General features: G+C 40.7%; 1 long non-coding RNA gene across 1 annotated transcript in view; it reads left to right on the top strand.

Annotated features, from left to right (window-relative positions):
* LOC122439649 overlaps nucleotides 1-9,562 on the top strand; it is a 173,126-nt gene extending 163,564 nt beyond the window's left edge. The window contains exon 3 of the long non-coding RNA XR_006268949.1: nucleotides 6,321-9,562. This is a non-coding gene — a long non-coding RNA (uncharacterized LOC122439649). The remainder of the gene's footprint in view (nucleotides 1-6,320) is intronic.
* The last annotated feature ends 4,761 nt before the right edge of the window (nucleotides 9,563-14,323 follow it).

The following is a 14,323-nucleotide window of genomic DNA, read 5'->3' as shown; positions in this document are numbered from 1 at the left end:
TAGAGTAAATGATATCATCTCTAGAGTGTTTTTACTAGATGTTTGGTTTCCTTTGCACCATTTTATGCTAGCAAATCCTTTTTGTTTGATTAGCACAATAAAGAATTTTTTCAAAACAATTTTTTCAAAACACATATTGTCAGACAATTGGGATCACCTGTATAGAGTAGTATAAAAATCATTTCATTAAATTTTTGGGTCTTCATTTTGACCACTTGTGTGAAATTGGGGAAGTAACCTCTCTAAGATCAATGTCATCCTCTGCAAAATTACAAAATTGCACTTAATGATTGCTAGGGCCTTCTGTCTCTAAAATAAATTCAAAATATTTGGAGGAATGTTGAGATTTTTTTATCTGGGATGTTCTTCCTGATGACCTAAATTTTTAGGATTCTGCAAACACAACTCTGGAGTGAGATAAGGTCTGTGTTTTAATTCATTGCTTGACATTTTCTGTTGTCCTGTTCCATGCTAACTTTCAGGTCTGACTGATTTGGGCTTTGCTCAGTACTGACAGAAAGCTAAAGTGGAACAAGCACTGGATGAGGGGTCAGGAGACTAAACTATGGCCGTAGCCCTGCCAGTAACAACTTGTGTGACTGTGGGCAGGTAAACCGCAGAGCCTTATCCCCCATTTACTTTTCTGTTAAAATGGCAAAGTTGATTTACATCATCTCCAAAATTTATTTTTTGCTCTAAAATGCTTTAGTTTTATATGTAGATGTTTTCAAACCAAAACTTAGGTTTGCTCACCCATGCACAGTAAAGCCAGTCTACTGACACTGGTTTGTAGCGAATGAAAAATCAGTGTTTATTTTAAGGTGCTGTACAAGGAGTCCAGAACACTTAATCCTCAGAAAGCCCGAACTCCCTGATGGTTTTCAACAAAGCATTTTAAAGGCATGGTGAGAGAGAGGAATCCCAGGGTTTGTAATCAGCTTGTACACAGTGACTTGGCTTTGAAAGTGAAAGTCTTAGTCACTCAGTTGTGTCCGACTCTTGGCGACCCCATGGACTGTAGCCAACCAGGCTCCTCCATCCATGGAGTTCTCTAGGCAAGAATGCTAGAGTGAGTTGCTATTCCCTTCTCCAGAGGATCTTTCTGACCCAGGGTCAAACATGGATCTCCCACATTGCAGGCAGATTCTTTACTGTCTGAGCCACCAGGGAAGCCCAGACTTGGCTTTAATGATTCATCAAAGATACCACATTTACTTAAAAAAAAAAAAGTACCGATTGAGCTCTTATTATATGTCAGACATTGTTTCAACAATAAACAAAGTGTTTTGTCTCTCTTTGTGGCACCAGTGATACACAAGTGAGTAAAAGTGGAATGTCAGATACTGAGCAGTCCGCTAGCAGAGATGAAGCAAAGGTGCTCTGTTACATGTCGAGGTCAGGAGAGACCTCTTGAAGGATATCACATTTGAGAAAGAGTTGAATTAAGAGAAGAGGCCAGCTTTGTTGAAAGCTTGGGGGAGATCATTTGAGGCAGGAGGACCAGCAAGGATAGAGGTCTTAATGTTGGACCTGTTTGATGTGTTCAGAGGACAAGTAGGAAGGCCAGTGTGGCTGCAGTGACTTTGCCTGCAGGCCCCTGAGATCATGGACTTGGCTTCAAGTCCAAAAGAATTCTTCCTTTTCTTATATACATGCTTGATATTTAACAGGAATCAGCCTCCTGACATTTTAGAAGACAACAAATCTTAGATGTCTGACTGTGAGGGAAAAAGGGTCACCCTGAGGTTTTGGAGAGGGAACTGATAGAAATTGCAGTTGACTCAGTATGCCCATCTTAAATGCTACTGACTCCTGATACTCAAAACAGTGGTTCACATTACCTCCCTTCTTTTGTCTTTGCCCGCTGACAGCTGAAAAGAGTGAGATGTCCAGAAATCTTGCAGTTTCATTTGTACGTGGAGTCAATTCTGGAGGGAAGTTCAGGTGCCTCCTTTTCTTCTATATTTCTTAACCTCTCTCCTGAGATCAATAGCCTCTGTAAAGTCCAGTGCTTGGCACATGCTATCTGGCGAGTAATGTGTGTTGCTGTGACTCTGAAAATAAGAGTCCAACAACACTTATCTATCTAACCTGAGGTGCATTCTTTTCTACCTGCCAGGCCAGGCAGTTTGTTTCATATGTCTGGTTTTGATCTTAATTTAAAAAAAGCAGGTACAGCAAGCACATTTCTAGGTATTGAATTTCAGTAAAACCCCACTACTCATTATAGTGTTCCTCTGTTTCAAGTTTGCAAAGCTGACGTCATCCAGGAGATTAGAACCAGCTCTTGGGCATCTGCACTAACATTCTTACTCACTTGGAGGTAGAACTTAGAGTTAATCTCATCCACCATAACCCAGACTTTGGAGCTAAATCCAGATGAGAAAGGAAGCAACCTTGTGTCAGTTAGCATGGCTTTCTCCATGGAGATGTTATGTTGTAGGGTTTGAAAGCTTAAATCTATGGCAACAGAAAGAAACTTTGTGAATACTGAAATTGACATCCCACAAACCAGGTTTTTTCCAACATACAGAAAGTAACTCAGGTGAGTCCCATTATGTCAGGCCAGAATCTAAGGGAAATAACTCCATGAGCTTTAGTCTGGATCCACTAAAGAACACATTCTCTAGCACGTGACATTATTAAGAAAGATGGGGAAAATCTGTAATAATCCTAGCCTCAAGAATCTCTACCCATAAAGAAGGATTTTTTTTTTTTTTTCTAAAAAGACAGACCATGTTAAGGCCTACTTTAAAAGTGAGGAAATAGTATTGATAAAACACCTATAGTTTGCCACTTTCTATGCCAGATCACTTAACATAGCCTTATATACTGTGGTAGCTTGTTGATTTTGAGCAAACTGAAGTGCAAAATATTAAGTGATTTGCCCCAGGTCACATAAGTGAAAAAGAGTAGAATTGGCATATAAGGATGAATCTTTTTGATGCTAAAGTTGTCACTGCCTGCTCCATAAAAATGGGCATTTTAAAACCTGAAGTTAAGGAAGAAAGTATTGAGTTATTCCCTAAGCTAACATCTTCATTGTATGATTACATATTAAACTGCACATTTTTTCAAACTATTCATCCTCCCCTCTTATTCAACCACTCTAAAATGAATTTTTTTGTGTGTGTTTCCAAGACTGGATCTCATTCCCACACATATATTAGTTATGGTGGTATAGTACACTTTTTTTTAAAAGCTTGCCCATTATAAGTTATTATATGATAAGAAAGGCAGCTTAGATGATAAGAAATGATTGGATACTTTTCCTAGAACACTCTGGACGGAATGAATAACACATGGCCATTTATGTTGAAGGGATTACTTTTACCTGAGCTTGATGATTGCCAGGGGTCATCTTGGTTAAATTAGATTTTAATTCTGAAATATTGTTGTTGGAAATGTTCCTACTGGCCAATTCATATCTTGTGAATAATAGGATTTGAGTCAAAATTGAAAGTGCAAGGAAGCGAATGAGGAATGTCTGTCAGGTAACTTTTTTGAAAAAAACTTGTTCCCAATACAAAGAGTTTTAAAAGTGCAAGAAGCGTTACCATAATGCATTTATCTGTTGTTCCTGAAGAACAAGGGCTCCTTAGATGAACACTTTCTAGTTAACTTAATGTCTCCTCTGCTATAACTTTAAAGCATGACCTGAGAAATATTGTATTCTTTCCACTTCTATTTTATGCATCTCTTTCTTTCTGCCATGTTTTGAGTATAAGAGAAGGTAATCTCTTGCTTGTTAACCTCTCCTACATAGTTGAACTGTAGAGAATATAGGAATGTACAAATCATTCTATGTCTTCCTTATATCCAACAATCATAGAAAGAGCCACGAAGAAAATAAAGGCAAATCTCTCAAGATCCTTCTATAAGCATGTAGAACACTAACAGAACATGAAGAAGCACCCTCTTTCTAGCTGGCTATAGTAATTATAAACCTGTACTGATCTATTCACAACTGGTTTGTTGCTGTTCACTGGCTAAGTCGTGTCCAACTCTGCGACCCCATGGACTGCAGCACATCAGGCTTCCCTGTCCTTCACTATCTCCCTGAGTTTGCTCAAACTCATGTCCATTGAGTCAGTGATGCCATCCAATCATCTCATCTCCTGTTACGCAACCAGTGTACATGGTATTAGAGAATTAATTTCCCAGTACCTGTGATAGCCCCATTACCATCAATGTCAAGATTACCATAAGCTCTGTCTAGTTGCGATATAGCTTCTTCTTTCATGAAGAAGCTTTCTTTCACATTGTAATCTTAAGCCTGACATCATTTTCTGGGAGAGAACCAAGTGAAGGTCTGACTGGGCCCTTGATAACTCTTAATACTGTCCTATAATAGGGCTTCCCTCTCATGGGACACAGAAGGATTATCAGGCTATGACAATAGTGATTATTGTTCACAAGCAGAGGCTGAGAAAGTCTTAGGTCTCTCCAAGAGTGTGATTTGGTCATATCTTTAAGGGGTGTGTGGCAACTGAAGAGTTATGTAACATGGACGAATCTTTTTAAAAGTCTCCTTTAATTCAGAAACTGAATTTGGGAATAGACTTCTCTATTAATGGATTAGCCAGGATTATCCTAAGTAACAGAACCAATAGAATGTGTGCACATCAGTCCGCTCAGTTCAGTCACTCAGTTGTGTCCGACTCTTTGCAACACCATGAATCGCAGCACACCAGGCCTTCCTGTCCATCACCAACTCCCAGAGTTTACTCAAACTCATGTCCATCGAGTCAGTGATGCCATCCAGCCATCTCATCCTCTGTCGTCCCCTTCTCCTCCTGCCCCCAATCCCTCCCAGCATCAGAGTCTTTTCCAATGAGTCAACTCTTCGCATGAGGTGGCCAAAGTATTGGAGTTTCAGCCTCAACATCAGTCCTTCCAATGAACACCCAGGACTGATCTCCTTTAGGGTGGACTGGTTGGATCTCCTTGCAGCCCACAAAGGGACTCTCAAGAGTCTTCTCCAACACCACAGTTCAAAAGCATCAATTTTTTGGCACTCAGCTTTCTTCACAGTCCAACTCTCTCATCCATACATGACCACTGGAAAAACCATAGCATTGACCAGATGGACCTTTGTTGACAAAGTAATGTCTCTGCTTTTTAATATGCTCTCTAGGTTGGTCATAACTTTCCTTCCAAGGAGTAAGCGTCTTTTAATTTCATGGCTGCAATCACCATCTGCAGTGATTTTGGAGCCCCCCAAAATAAAGTCTGACACTGTTTCCACTGTTTCCTCATCTATTTCCCATGAAGTGATGGGACCAGATGCCATGATCTTAGTTTTCTGAATGTTGTTGAGCTTTAAATCAACTTTTTCACTCTCCTCTTTCACTTTCATCAAGAGGCTTTTTAGTTCCTCTTCACTTTCTGCCATAAAGGTGGCGTCATCTGCATATCTGAGGTTATTGATATTTCTCCCGGCAATCTTGATTCCAGCTTGTGCTTCTTCCAGCCCAGCGTTTCTCATGATGTACTCTGCATATAAGTTAAATAAGCAGGGTGACAATATACAGCCTTGACGTATTCCTTTTCCTATTTGGAACCAGTCTGTTGTTCCATGTCCCGTTCTAACTGTTGCTTCCTGACCTGCATACAGGTTTCTCAAGAGGCAGGTCAGGTGGTCTGGTATGCCCATCTCTTTCAGAATTTTCCACAGTTTACTGTGATCCACACAGTCAAAGGCTTTGGCATAGTCAATAAAGCAGAAATAGATGTTTTTCTGGAACTCTCTTGCTTTTTTGATGATCCAGCGGATGTTGGCAATCTGATCTCTGGTTCCTCTGCCTTTTCTAAAACCAGCTTGAACATCTGGAAGTATATAGCAATTGGTAGTAAGGAATTGGCTCATGTGATTATGGAAGCTGGACAGTCTCAAGATTTGCAGTTGGTAAGCTGGAAACCAAGGAGAACTGATAATGTGGTTCCCGTCCGAAGGCCAGTAGGCTCCAGTTATAAGAGCCACGTTTCAGTTTAAATGTGGAAAAATTCCTAATGACTAGAGAAATGATTAGCCCATTTGTGCTATTCTGGCCTTCAACTGCTTGGAGGGGGCACACCCACTTTAGGGAAGGAAATCTGCTTTAGTAGGTCTACCTATTCAAATGTTAATGTCATCTGGAAACACTCTCACAGACATACCTGGAATGGTGTTATATCAAATATCTGGTCACCCCATAGCCCAGTCAAGGTGACACATAAAATTAACCATCACAGCTATCATCTCAAATAAGGATTAAAAAATGGTTATGATTGGGTTCACAATGAGTTTTTAATCTCCTCTGTCTGCTCTTTTTGCCCAGAGAATTATCCCAATTCTGGATCTCCTGAACTGTTCAGACTTATTCAAGATGCCCTTCTTAAGGGATGGATGGGGGTACAAGTAATATCTGGCATGGTTATCTAAAAGAGAATAAAAGGTAAATAGAATCCCGTTAATCTGCTTCAGCCTCTTAATATTTGATGATTTAATTCTTTATGTTGAAATTACTAAAGAACTATCTTGACCAGATAGGAAGACAGACTCAATTTTAGCAAACCCTAAAACATCCTTCCCCCTTTCCTTTCTTCTTGGTTTACTAACTTTAAGATACTGGGTGAGCTCTAACATTTCACTTTGTACTAGTAACTGTATGAGAAAAATTTAGTGGCAAACTCCCTTACCTTCTTCACAACTGCCCCTTATCTCCTTCATTCTCCATCCTCTTGACACTGGCAGCCCTGTAACTGACCCTCTTTTTCCTTCTCTTACCAAGCCTCTCCATGCATATCGAATCAAGTAAGTGAAATTCTGTGTTAAAGAGTGTGACAGCCGTGGAAGATCAGAGAAGATAGTCAGGAAAAGGAAGGAAAGAGGAGATGGATGCGGGATCCAGGGGATGGAGTGATGCATAGTTTGATATAGGGTGTTGTTGAGTACTTGTAGTGTTCTAAGCACTGCGTTTAAGCAGATCAAATGTGTACGCATGAGCACATACACACACAAACACACAGAATCCTGAAAGAGTGATAACATGCTTCCCATTTTACTGGAAAAAGTTCAGGGAAGGTTCAATGACTAGTATGGGACCTGAACTCAACAATGAATCATTCTGATTCCAGTCCTCATGGTCTTGATCACTGTGATCTCTGAATTTGGCTAGGCAAAGGAAGTGGGAAATACATTCCAAAAAATATTAAAATTGAAGAAAATTGCAGAATTAATTATCAGCAAGTTCTCTTTTTAGAAAACAATTTTGAAATTAACTTGAGGTAGTGAATTCATCAAACTTCTATCTAGTCCTTTCATAAAAATCTTGTTGGAATTTATCTAAGTTAAAATAGAAACCAGTTCTCAGCATTCCCTTTCCTGACACATTCATTTGTCACCAGCCAGGTAGAGAATAAAACTCCAGACTCCTTAGCAGCTTCTTCTCCAAGATCTGGTCCCTTACAACCTGTTGGGATTCAGCTCCTACTACTCTCCATCTTATGTAGAGGTAGATGTGACTCCACTATAGTCATCATGGCTTTCTTAGAGTTCCTCAGATATGCCAGGCTCATCCCCTCTATCCATGGATCTTCCTATGACTGGCCCCCTCACTTCATTTGGGTGTTTTCTCAGAGATAAATTCTTGGACCTCCTATCAAAAATTGGAATTCTCTTCCCTCCTCACCTTCTACCCTCTTATGCTGCCTTAGTCCTCTTCACAATACTTCATAGTTCTTGCTTGTGTAATCCTCTGAATAAAAAAAGTGCATGACTTTGTTGACTGAGCAAATGGGATTCTCTGAGCATTCAGTGATTCCCTGTGGTATATTCAGTTGTTATACTCTTTTGAGAACATGTGCATGAAATAATGTGAGAGGAATATTATGCCTTAGAAGTAAACACAAGGGAAGCAGCCCTAGACATCTTCCCTGGACAACTGTTGCTTCTCGTTAGTTTAAGGCAAAGGGTAATTGTGGGAATTGGAAACACATCTGGAAGACTGGGAGTACATCCTTTGGAAGGCCAATTTGGACATCAAAACTTGAACAGAAGGGCCAAATTTAAAGGTAACACAGCTCTAGTGCCAGAAGGGCACGTGCCAGCCTTCCTGTTTCTGAACTTATCCCTTGAAACCTTTCTTACAAGTATCAAAAAGGCAGTAGACTCTTTGAAGCTGTAACTTGAAGTCTCATGAAAGACACTGTCGTGTACAACTGACAACTCTTCCTAATCAAAATAGAGGGAAGGCAGGACAGCTGGCTCCCTTGGGGTGCATACCCTGCTGAAAGGATCTGTTTTGAAAGGGATTTACACAGCATACATTTTTAATATCACTCAGGCCAGTGTCTTAATCGGGCTTTACTAGTGGGGAGTATTCACCAAGCAGCAGGGAATGCCATGGTAGGAATTTAATCTAAACACGTGGCATGAGTCTAATCATATTTCACTTATTTTCTTTTATGTGTCTCCTTAAGATAAATGAGTCCCCTCCTTTATCAACAATAGCTCAGGATTCATAAGCTCACATTTTTCACCTGAGACAGGGGATATAGCAACTCATACTTTATTATCCATCTCTCATTTTCTTCCCGTCAAAGAATCAATAAATTCTCCGCCAATGTCTCTTTTTAAAGGTTGCTTACAAGTTTCTGTTTCAGAACAATGTGTTGGCATTGGTTTTTATTCCTAAATCCTCCCCAGATCTGGGTGTACATTTGGAGTGATTTGTAAGAGTTTTTGCAAGAATGTCTTTGGCAAAACCGCAAGTCACACAGGACATGCTAATTGCAGCCTCTCTGGGTTGCCGGCACCAGTTCCCAGTGACAGCTGTAATTTGTTGTTGTCCAGAGAGTATCTCCTTCCTGTGCATCATAGAATAAGACTTTTTAAAGTGAAAAAGACCTTAATGTTCATACTGTCCAGCTTCCCATCATGAAATGGAGGAAACAGAGGCAGAACAGCTAGGCTTGTCCAAGTCTGCACCAAGGGCTAGTGGAAGGGTCACAAGGCTAAGCCCAAGTGCTGTCTGTACTCCTCTCATGATTCTTAGGAATGTGCTTACATTTCCTTGAAAATGTTCCTTAAAGATAATCTTTAACCCATGTCTTGAGGCACACAATGATCCCCATGTTGATCTGTTTTCCTAGACGGTCACCAAATACAGTACTGGTCTGGGTGAGTGGTACCCGGGACATGTTGGCTTTTCAACCAGACTTGACTTCATTTGAGATCTAACTTACAGTTCTTGGCAGCTGACAGAAGACTTCTCATCCATTCAGTCAAAATTTACTGTCTACCTGCTCTGTGTCAGGGTTCATGACAGGTGATTAGGATAAAAAGACAGTTAAGGTACTATTCCTGCTGCTTGAAGTTTGCAGTCTAGAGAGAGAGAAAATAATAGGCGAGCATGATAGAGCATGCTCTGACTGTTACAGCATCTGCTATGAATTGACTTATGCCCATGGCACTAGTGATAAAGGGCCCGCCTGCCAATGCAGGAGACATAAGAGATGTGGGTTCACTACCTGGGTTGGAAAAATCCCCTGGAGAAGAGAATGGCCACCCACTCCGGTATTCTTGCCTGGAGAATTCCGTGGACAGAGGAGCCTGGCGGGCTACAGTCCATGTGGTCGCAAAGTGTTGGACACAACTGAAGCAACTTAGCATGCACACACAGACACATTTCACAAGCCATATCTCATAGCCAAGCCTGTCATAGGTGGGTTGGGAAATATAGATGTACATGTGCCTAAAGATGCAGAGAGCAGCAGGGTGTTCAAAGTGGTGGTTGCTCTGTCATTCTGTGCCCTAGTTGCTTTATCATTAAACTTCCACAGACATGTAGCTTGGGTAAGAAAGAAATCTTTATCATTTGAAGCCACTGGGAATTTGTTGTATTTTGACTTATACACAGGAATTGTCTGATTTAATCCTCTGTTTATAAAATATTATTATCTTCTAAGTATTCATATAAGGAGAGTGAAATATGTCAGGGTACTAGCAAGGTAAGTAGTCAAGCTAGCACTGTAACTATGCAGTCTGATTCTAGAATTCATATTCTTAGCCAATATACCATGATGCTGTGTGTACATATTTATGTGTTCCCATTACTGAGATAAGGTGGTTTCTAAAAGATTGAGGAATATCATGGAAGGCTTCTCAAGGAAACTGAGAGGTATGCCCTAAAGAACAAGTAGGAACAAAGTCATTTAGAAATAAAGAGAATGAGGTTTATTCCCTGTGTGTATGCATGGGAGAGGAATTCCCTCTCTTTGGCTGGTTGTGTCATCCCCAGGAAAATTATAGCACAAAGGATGCCCATCTATACATTACTACTGGCATCCAGGAAATATAGAATGCTTCAAATACCATGGCCTCGGACCTATAAATCATTAAAAACAACTTGATGAGATGTTATAAATGAGATGTTATATATGAGATTTCTCATAAATGAGAAATCACAATTCTGACTCAGTAAGGCAGCAAAGCAATTTGACAGATGTATGTGTCTTATATGCCCCCTTCTCACACACACACACACACACACACACACTATTCTAACCAGTCTTTGAGGCTTAGCTTTGGTGATAACTGGGAAGTAATAAGGCAAAGAAAGAAAAACTATAGGCTAAGTTGACATGAATGGTAAAAGAAGGAACATATAAAGTCGAGATTATATAGCAACTGACACAAAGGATCAGAACCTGTGACCCAGACACTGAGGGGTCATCTGGTCTTTGCTGTTGTGTTGTCATTCAGCACCAATTACGGTCCAATACTTAATGCTTGCTGGAAAAGATCAATAGCAACCTTTCTCGACTACCCACAATGTAATTGACTTGATCAGTAAATACTTCCTGGGTCTAATGCAGTTGCTGTGTCTTCCCTCACACTGCTCCTCCTTCCCCAGGCTTGGTCCTTGATGGGAACAGAACACTTGCCAGCATCTTTCTTTTATCACTGCACACCAGGTGAGGACAAATAATGGAGTTGTCTCTTACCAGTTCCCTCTTGAATCTGCTACCTCTTGCCCCAGCACACGTCTCTGAACCTGTTCTCTTTATTGATTTGGAGAATTTGAAAGCACATGTCATGTCTCCTGAACTGGATTTCTTTTTTCTTGGAATACCACTGCATGTATATTACTCTTTAAAAAATTAAAAAAAAAAACAACAACTTGTTAAGGTTAAATCTACACACTATAAGATTCAGTCCTTTAAGTGTGATTTCAGTGATTTTTGGTAAATTTACTGATTTTGGCCACTATCATCACATTCCAAATTTAGAGCAGTTCTGTAATCTCAGTAAAATTCCTTAGGGTTTTTTAAAGTCATTCCTCAGTCCTAATCTACAGCTACTGCTAATCTACTTTCTACCTTTATAAATTTGCCTCACTGGATGTTATATATAAGGAGACTCATACAATGCATGATCTTGTGTCTGGCTTCATTCACTTAGCATAATGTTTTTGAGATTTATCTGTGTCGTGGCATGGATCATTTCATTGCTTTTGCACTGATAAATAGTATTCCATTGCATAGATATAGAATATTTTATATATTCATCAGTTGGTGAGCATCTGGCTTGTTTCTCCTTTTTGACTATTAAGAATTTTACTATAATGGACATTTATGTTCAAGTCTTTGTGTGAGCATAGGTTTTCATTTATCTTGGGCAGATGGCTAAGAGTGGAGTTTCTGGGTCATGTGGTAACTGAGTGTTTAACTTTTGAACAGTCACATCCTTTTGCAAAGTGCCTGCCCCCACGTTGTGTTCCCACCAGTGGTGTATGAGTCCCTGTATCTCCACACCCTCACTGTTTTGTGTGTTACTTGTGTTTTGTCTTTTAAACGAGAAGCTCCTAGAAGGGAGGGACTCGATCTTTGTTCCTCATCACTTTGCATTTAACACAGGGCTGGGCAAACAGTTGGATCTTAACCATGCAGTATGGAGTGTGGTAGTGAAGGACTTAAATTTCATAATTAGACTATCAGGGTGTCCGAACATCAGTTTTCTCAACTATGAAATGGGCTAACCTTGCCCACCCATTAGAATTATAATGAGGATTAATGGACGTGTCAGTCAAGTGCTCTGCCTAATGCTTGTAGAAATGGTAACTTTGTTATTGCTTTTCATTTGCATCGATGCATCCCATTTGAGCTCTCTCTAGCTTACTTTTTTATTGCTCTTGCAGTCACATACTTAGTTATAGACAATATATTGGGCCTGAAAGATGGAGTAATGAGTGACACACTACCACTCATCTCAAGGAATTTGAAGTCGAGTGGAAGGACACAGATGTCGGTGGACCATTGTACTGCCGTGGGTATATGCTGTGATGGAGGTGCTCACCAAGTGTGCACATCAGAGAAGGGCCCCTAGACCAGGAAGAGACATCTGACCAAAACCAAGGGACTGGAGAGAGAGGCAGAAGGGTCAGGAAGAGCATTGTTGGCCAAGGGAGGGACATTAGTGAAAACTAAAAAGGGAAAGAATTGGGAGAAATTGCTAGCCTGCTTTGTGACAGAGCGAAGGGAAACTGATAAGAGATGAGGCTGGAGAAGTGGCCGGTGCCAGAGGAAGAAGGTGTTAAATCCCACATCAAGGAGTTTCTGCTTTACCTGTGCTGCTACCGTGTGATTGCGTTTTACAAGCTGAGAGGATGGTTCAGTGTGTGAATGGCAGAAGTGACCGCTTATGGATTAAAGGGAGGAAAGTGGGGCAGTCTCAAAATCTGTAACATTCTGGTGGAGTATTTCTCAACTTTTTTCTTTTCATTATTGCCTCCCCCTCCCTAGAGCATTTTTAGACTTTTCCCTCCCATAATTGTCTCACTCCTCTCACCATGAAATTTTAATTATATTAATATACTGTGTATGCACTCTATATATAAGCATATTTGTCCTTTATACATAAGAGTGTGATTTTCATCTTCACGCAAGCACCAGTTTTCACCCATTCGGTAGTATACGACCCTAGCTGAGAACTCTTGCTATATTTTGAAATCTGCTCAAGGGACAGGTTGTGCTTTTAACATCTTTGCAGTTCCCACAGTATACCTTTCAAAATACAGCTTTATTTGAAATGACATTATGATACTTCACAGATATTTGCTGAGCACATCCTATGAGTCAAGCGATGTTGTAGGAATTGAGAGTACAGACAACAAAATCCCATCTCTCCTGAAGCTTGCCTTTCTGAAGCAATCTGTGTGCAGATACAGTTGTTTCACTCTGATCAAAACCAAGTGATGCCTACCATTAAAACTGTTACAACGAGAGCTCCTCTTGAGACCTGCTTACTAAAATAGGACCTGGCATTACTTCAAGCTTGAAAATGTGCTGATAGAATTAAAAACCTGTTTGATGCTGATACAGCAAGAAAATGAGAGGAGCAAGAAATAATACTTTCTTTAGAGGAACGTAATACTGATTCTCATCACTCCTTCCACAAGGGCCAACAGGGCATCCCACAGCGCTCGGGATGTTTGGACATCTCAGTGTTTTGCCCAGCACTACTGGGTTAGCCCTGGAGGGCACTAGTCACTGTCTTTCACGGACAGTGGCTGAGAGAACTATGGTCCCTTTCCATCTTGAAAAGGGATCTCTCTGCTAGTCCTCAGAAAGGGGTAGTTTGGCGAGGCTGGAACCCTGCAGCCATTTATCTCTGATGTCCTAACTCCCCTAGGGATGCTGGCAGGACAATAGTCTCCAGAACTCATAGAAATCATAGATGTCTTCTCCATCCCCAGTGGAAATAAATCTCATCTTCTACTTGCCTCCCTGCCCAACATGCCTGACACAGTCCATTTATTGAGAGTTACCTTTTACAAATGATAAGAAACCCCAGTGCTTTCAGGCCGCCTCTGCTTCTTTGCTCTCAAAATCTCTAAACCACATGATTATAAAGCCTGAGAACCTATCAAATGGTGATGAAAGGGGCTGAGGTCTGACATGGGAGATATGAAGAAAGAAACAAATTAATATTTCCGTCTATTGTCCTGCCACTCTGAAATCTCTGCATTTATTCTCGACTCATCTTGTGGAAAACTGGCCACTTGAAACAATCAACTGGACTGTTTGACCCAGATAAAATATGAAGAGCAAATGCCACCATCCTTGGTCCAGCCCAGAGGGAGATTCTCTAGATTCCACCCACCTCTGCACCTGTTCCCAGGCCCTGTCTCCTCCAGAAGACCTTACAAGGGGTCACTCTAACTTGGCCTGGGAAAATAATGAGATTTGCTTATGTGTTTGTGAAAACTCTTGTGTGCTAGGCAGGGGGTAGGCACAGGGGACACTGTACTGACAGGTCAGCAGAGACCATTCCCTCACT

This window comes from Cervus canadensis, chromosome 4 (assembly GCF_019320065.1).
Source record: "Cervus canadensis isolate Bull #8, Minnesota chromosome 4, ASM1932006v1, whole genome shotgun sequence".
Taxonomy (NCBI): Eukaryota; Metazoa; Chordata; class Mammalia; order Artiodactyla; family Cervidae; genus Cervus; species Cervus canadensis.
The sequence above is the reverse complement of the archived record's forward strand: the minus strand, read 5'-3'. Positions and strand labels throughout refer to the sequence as shown.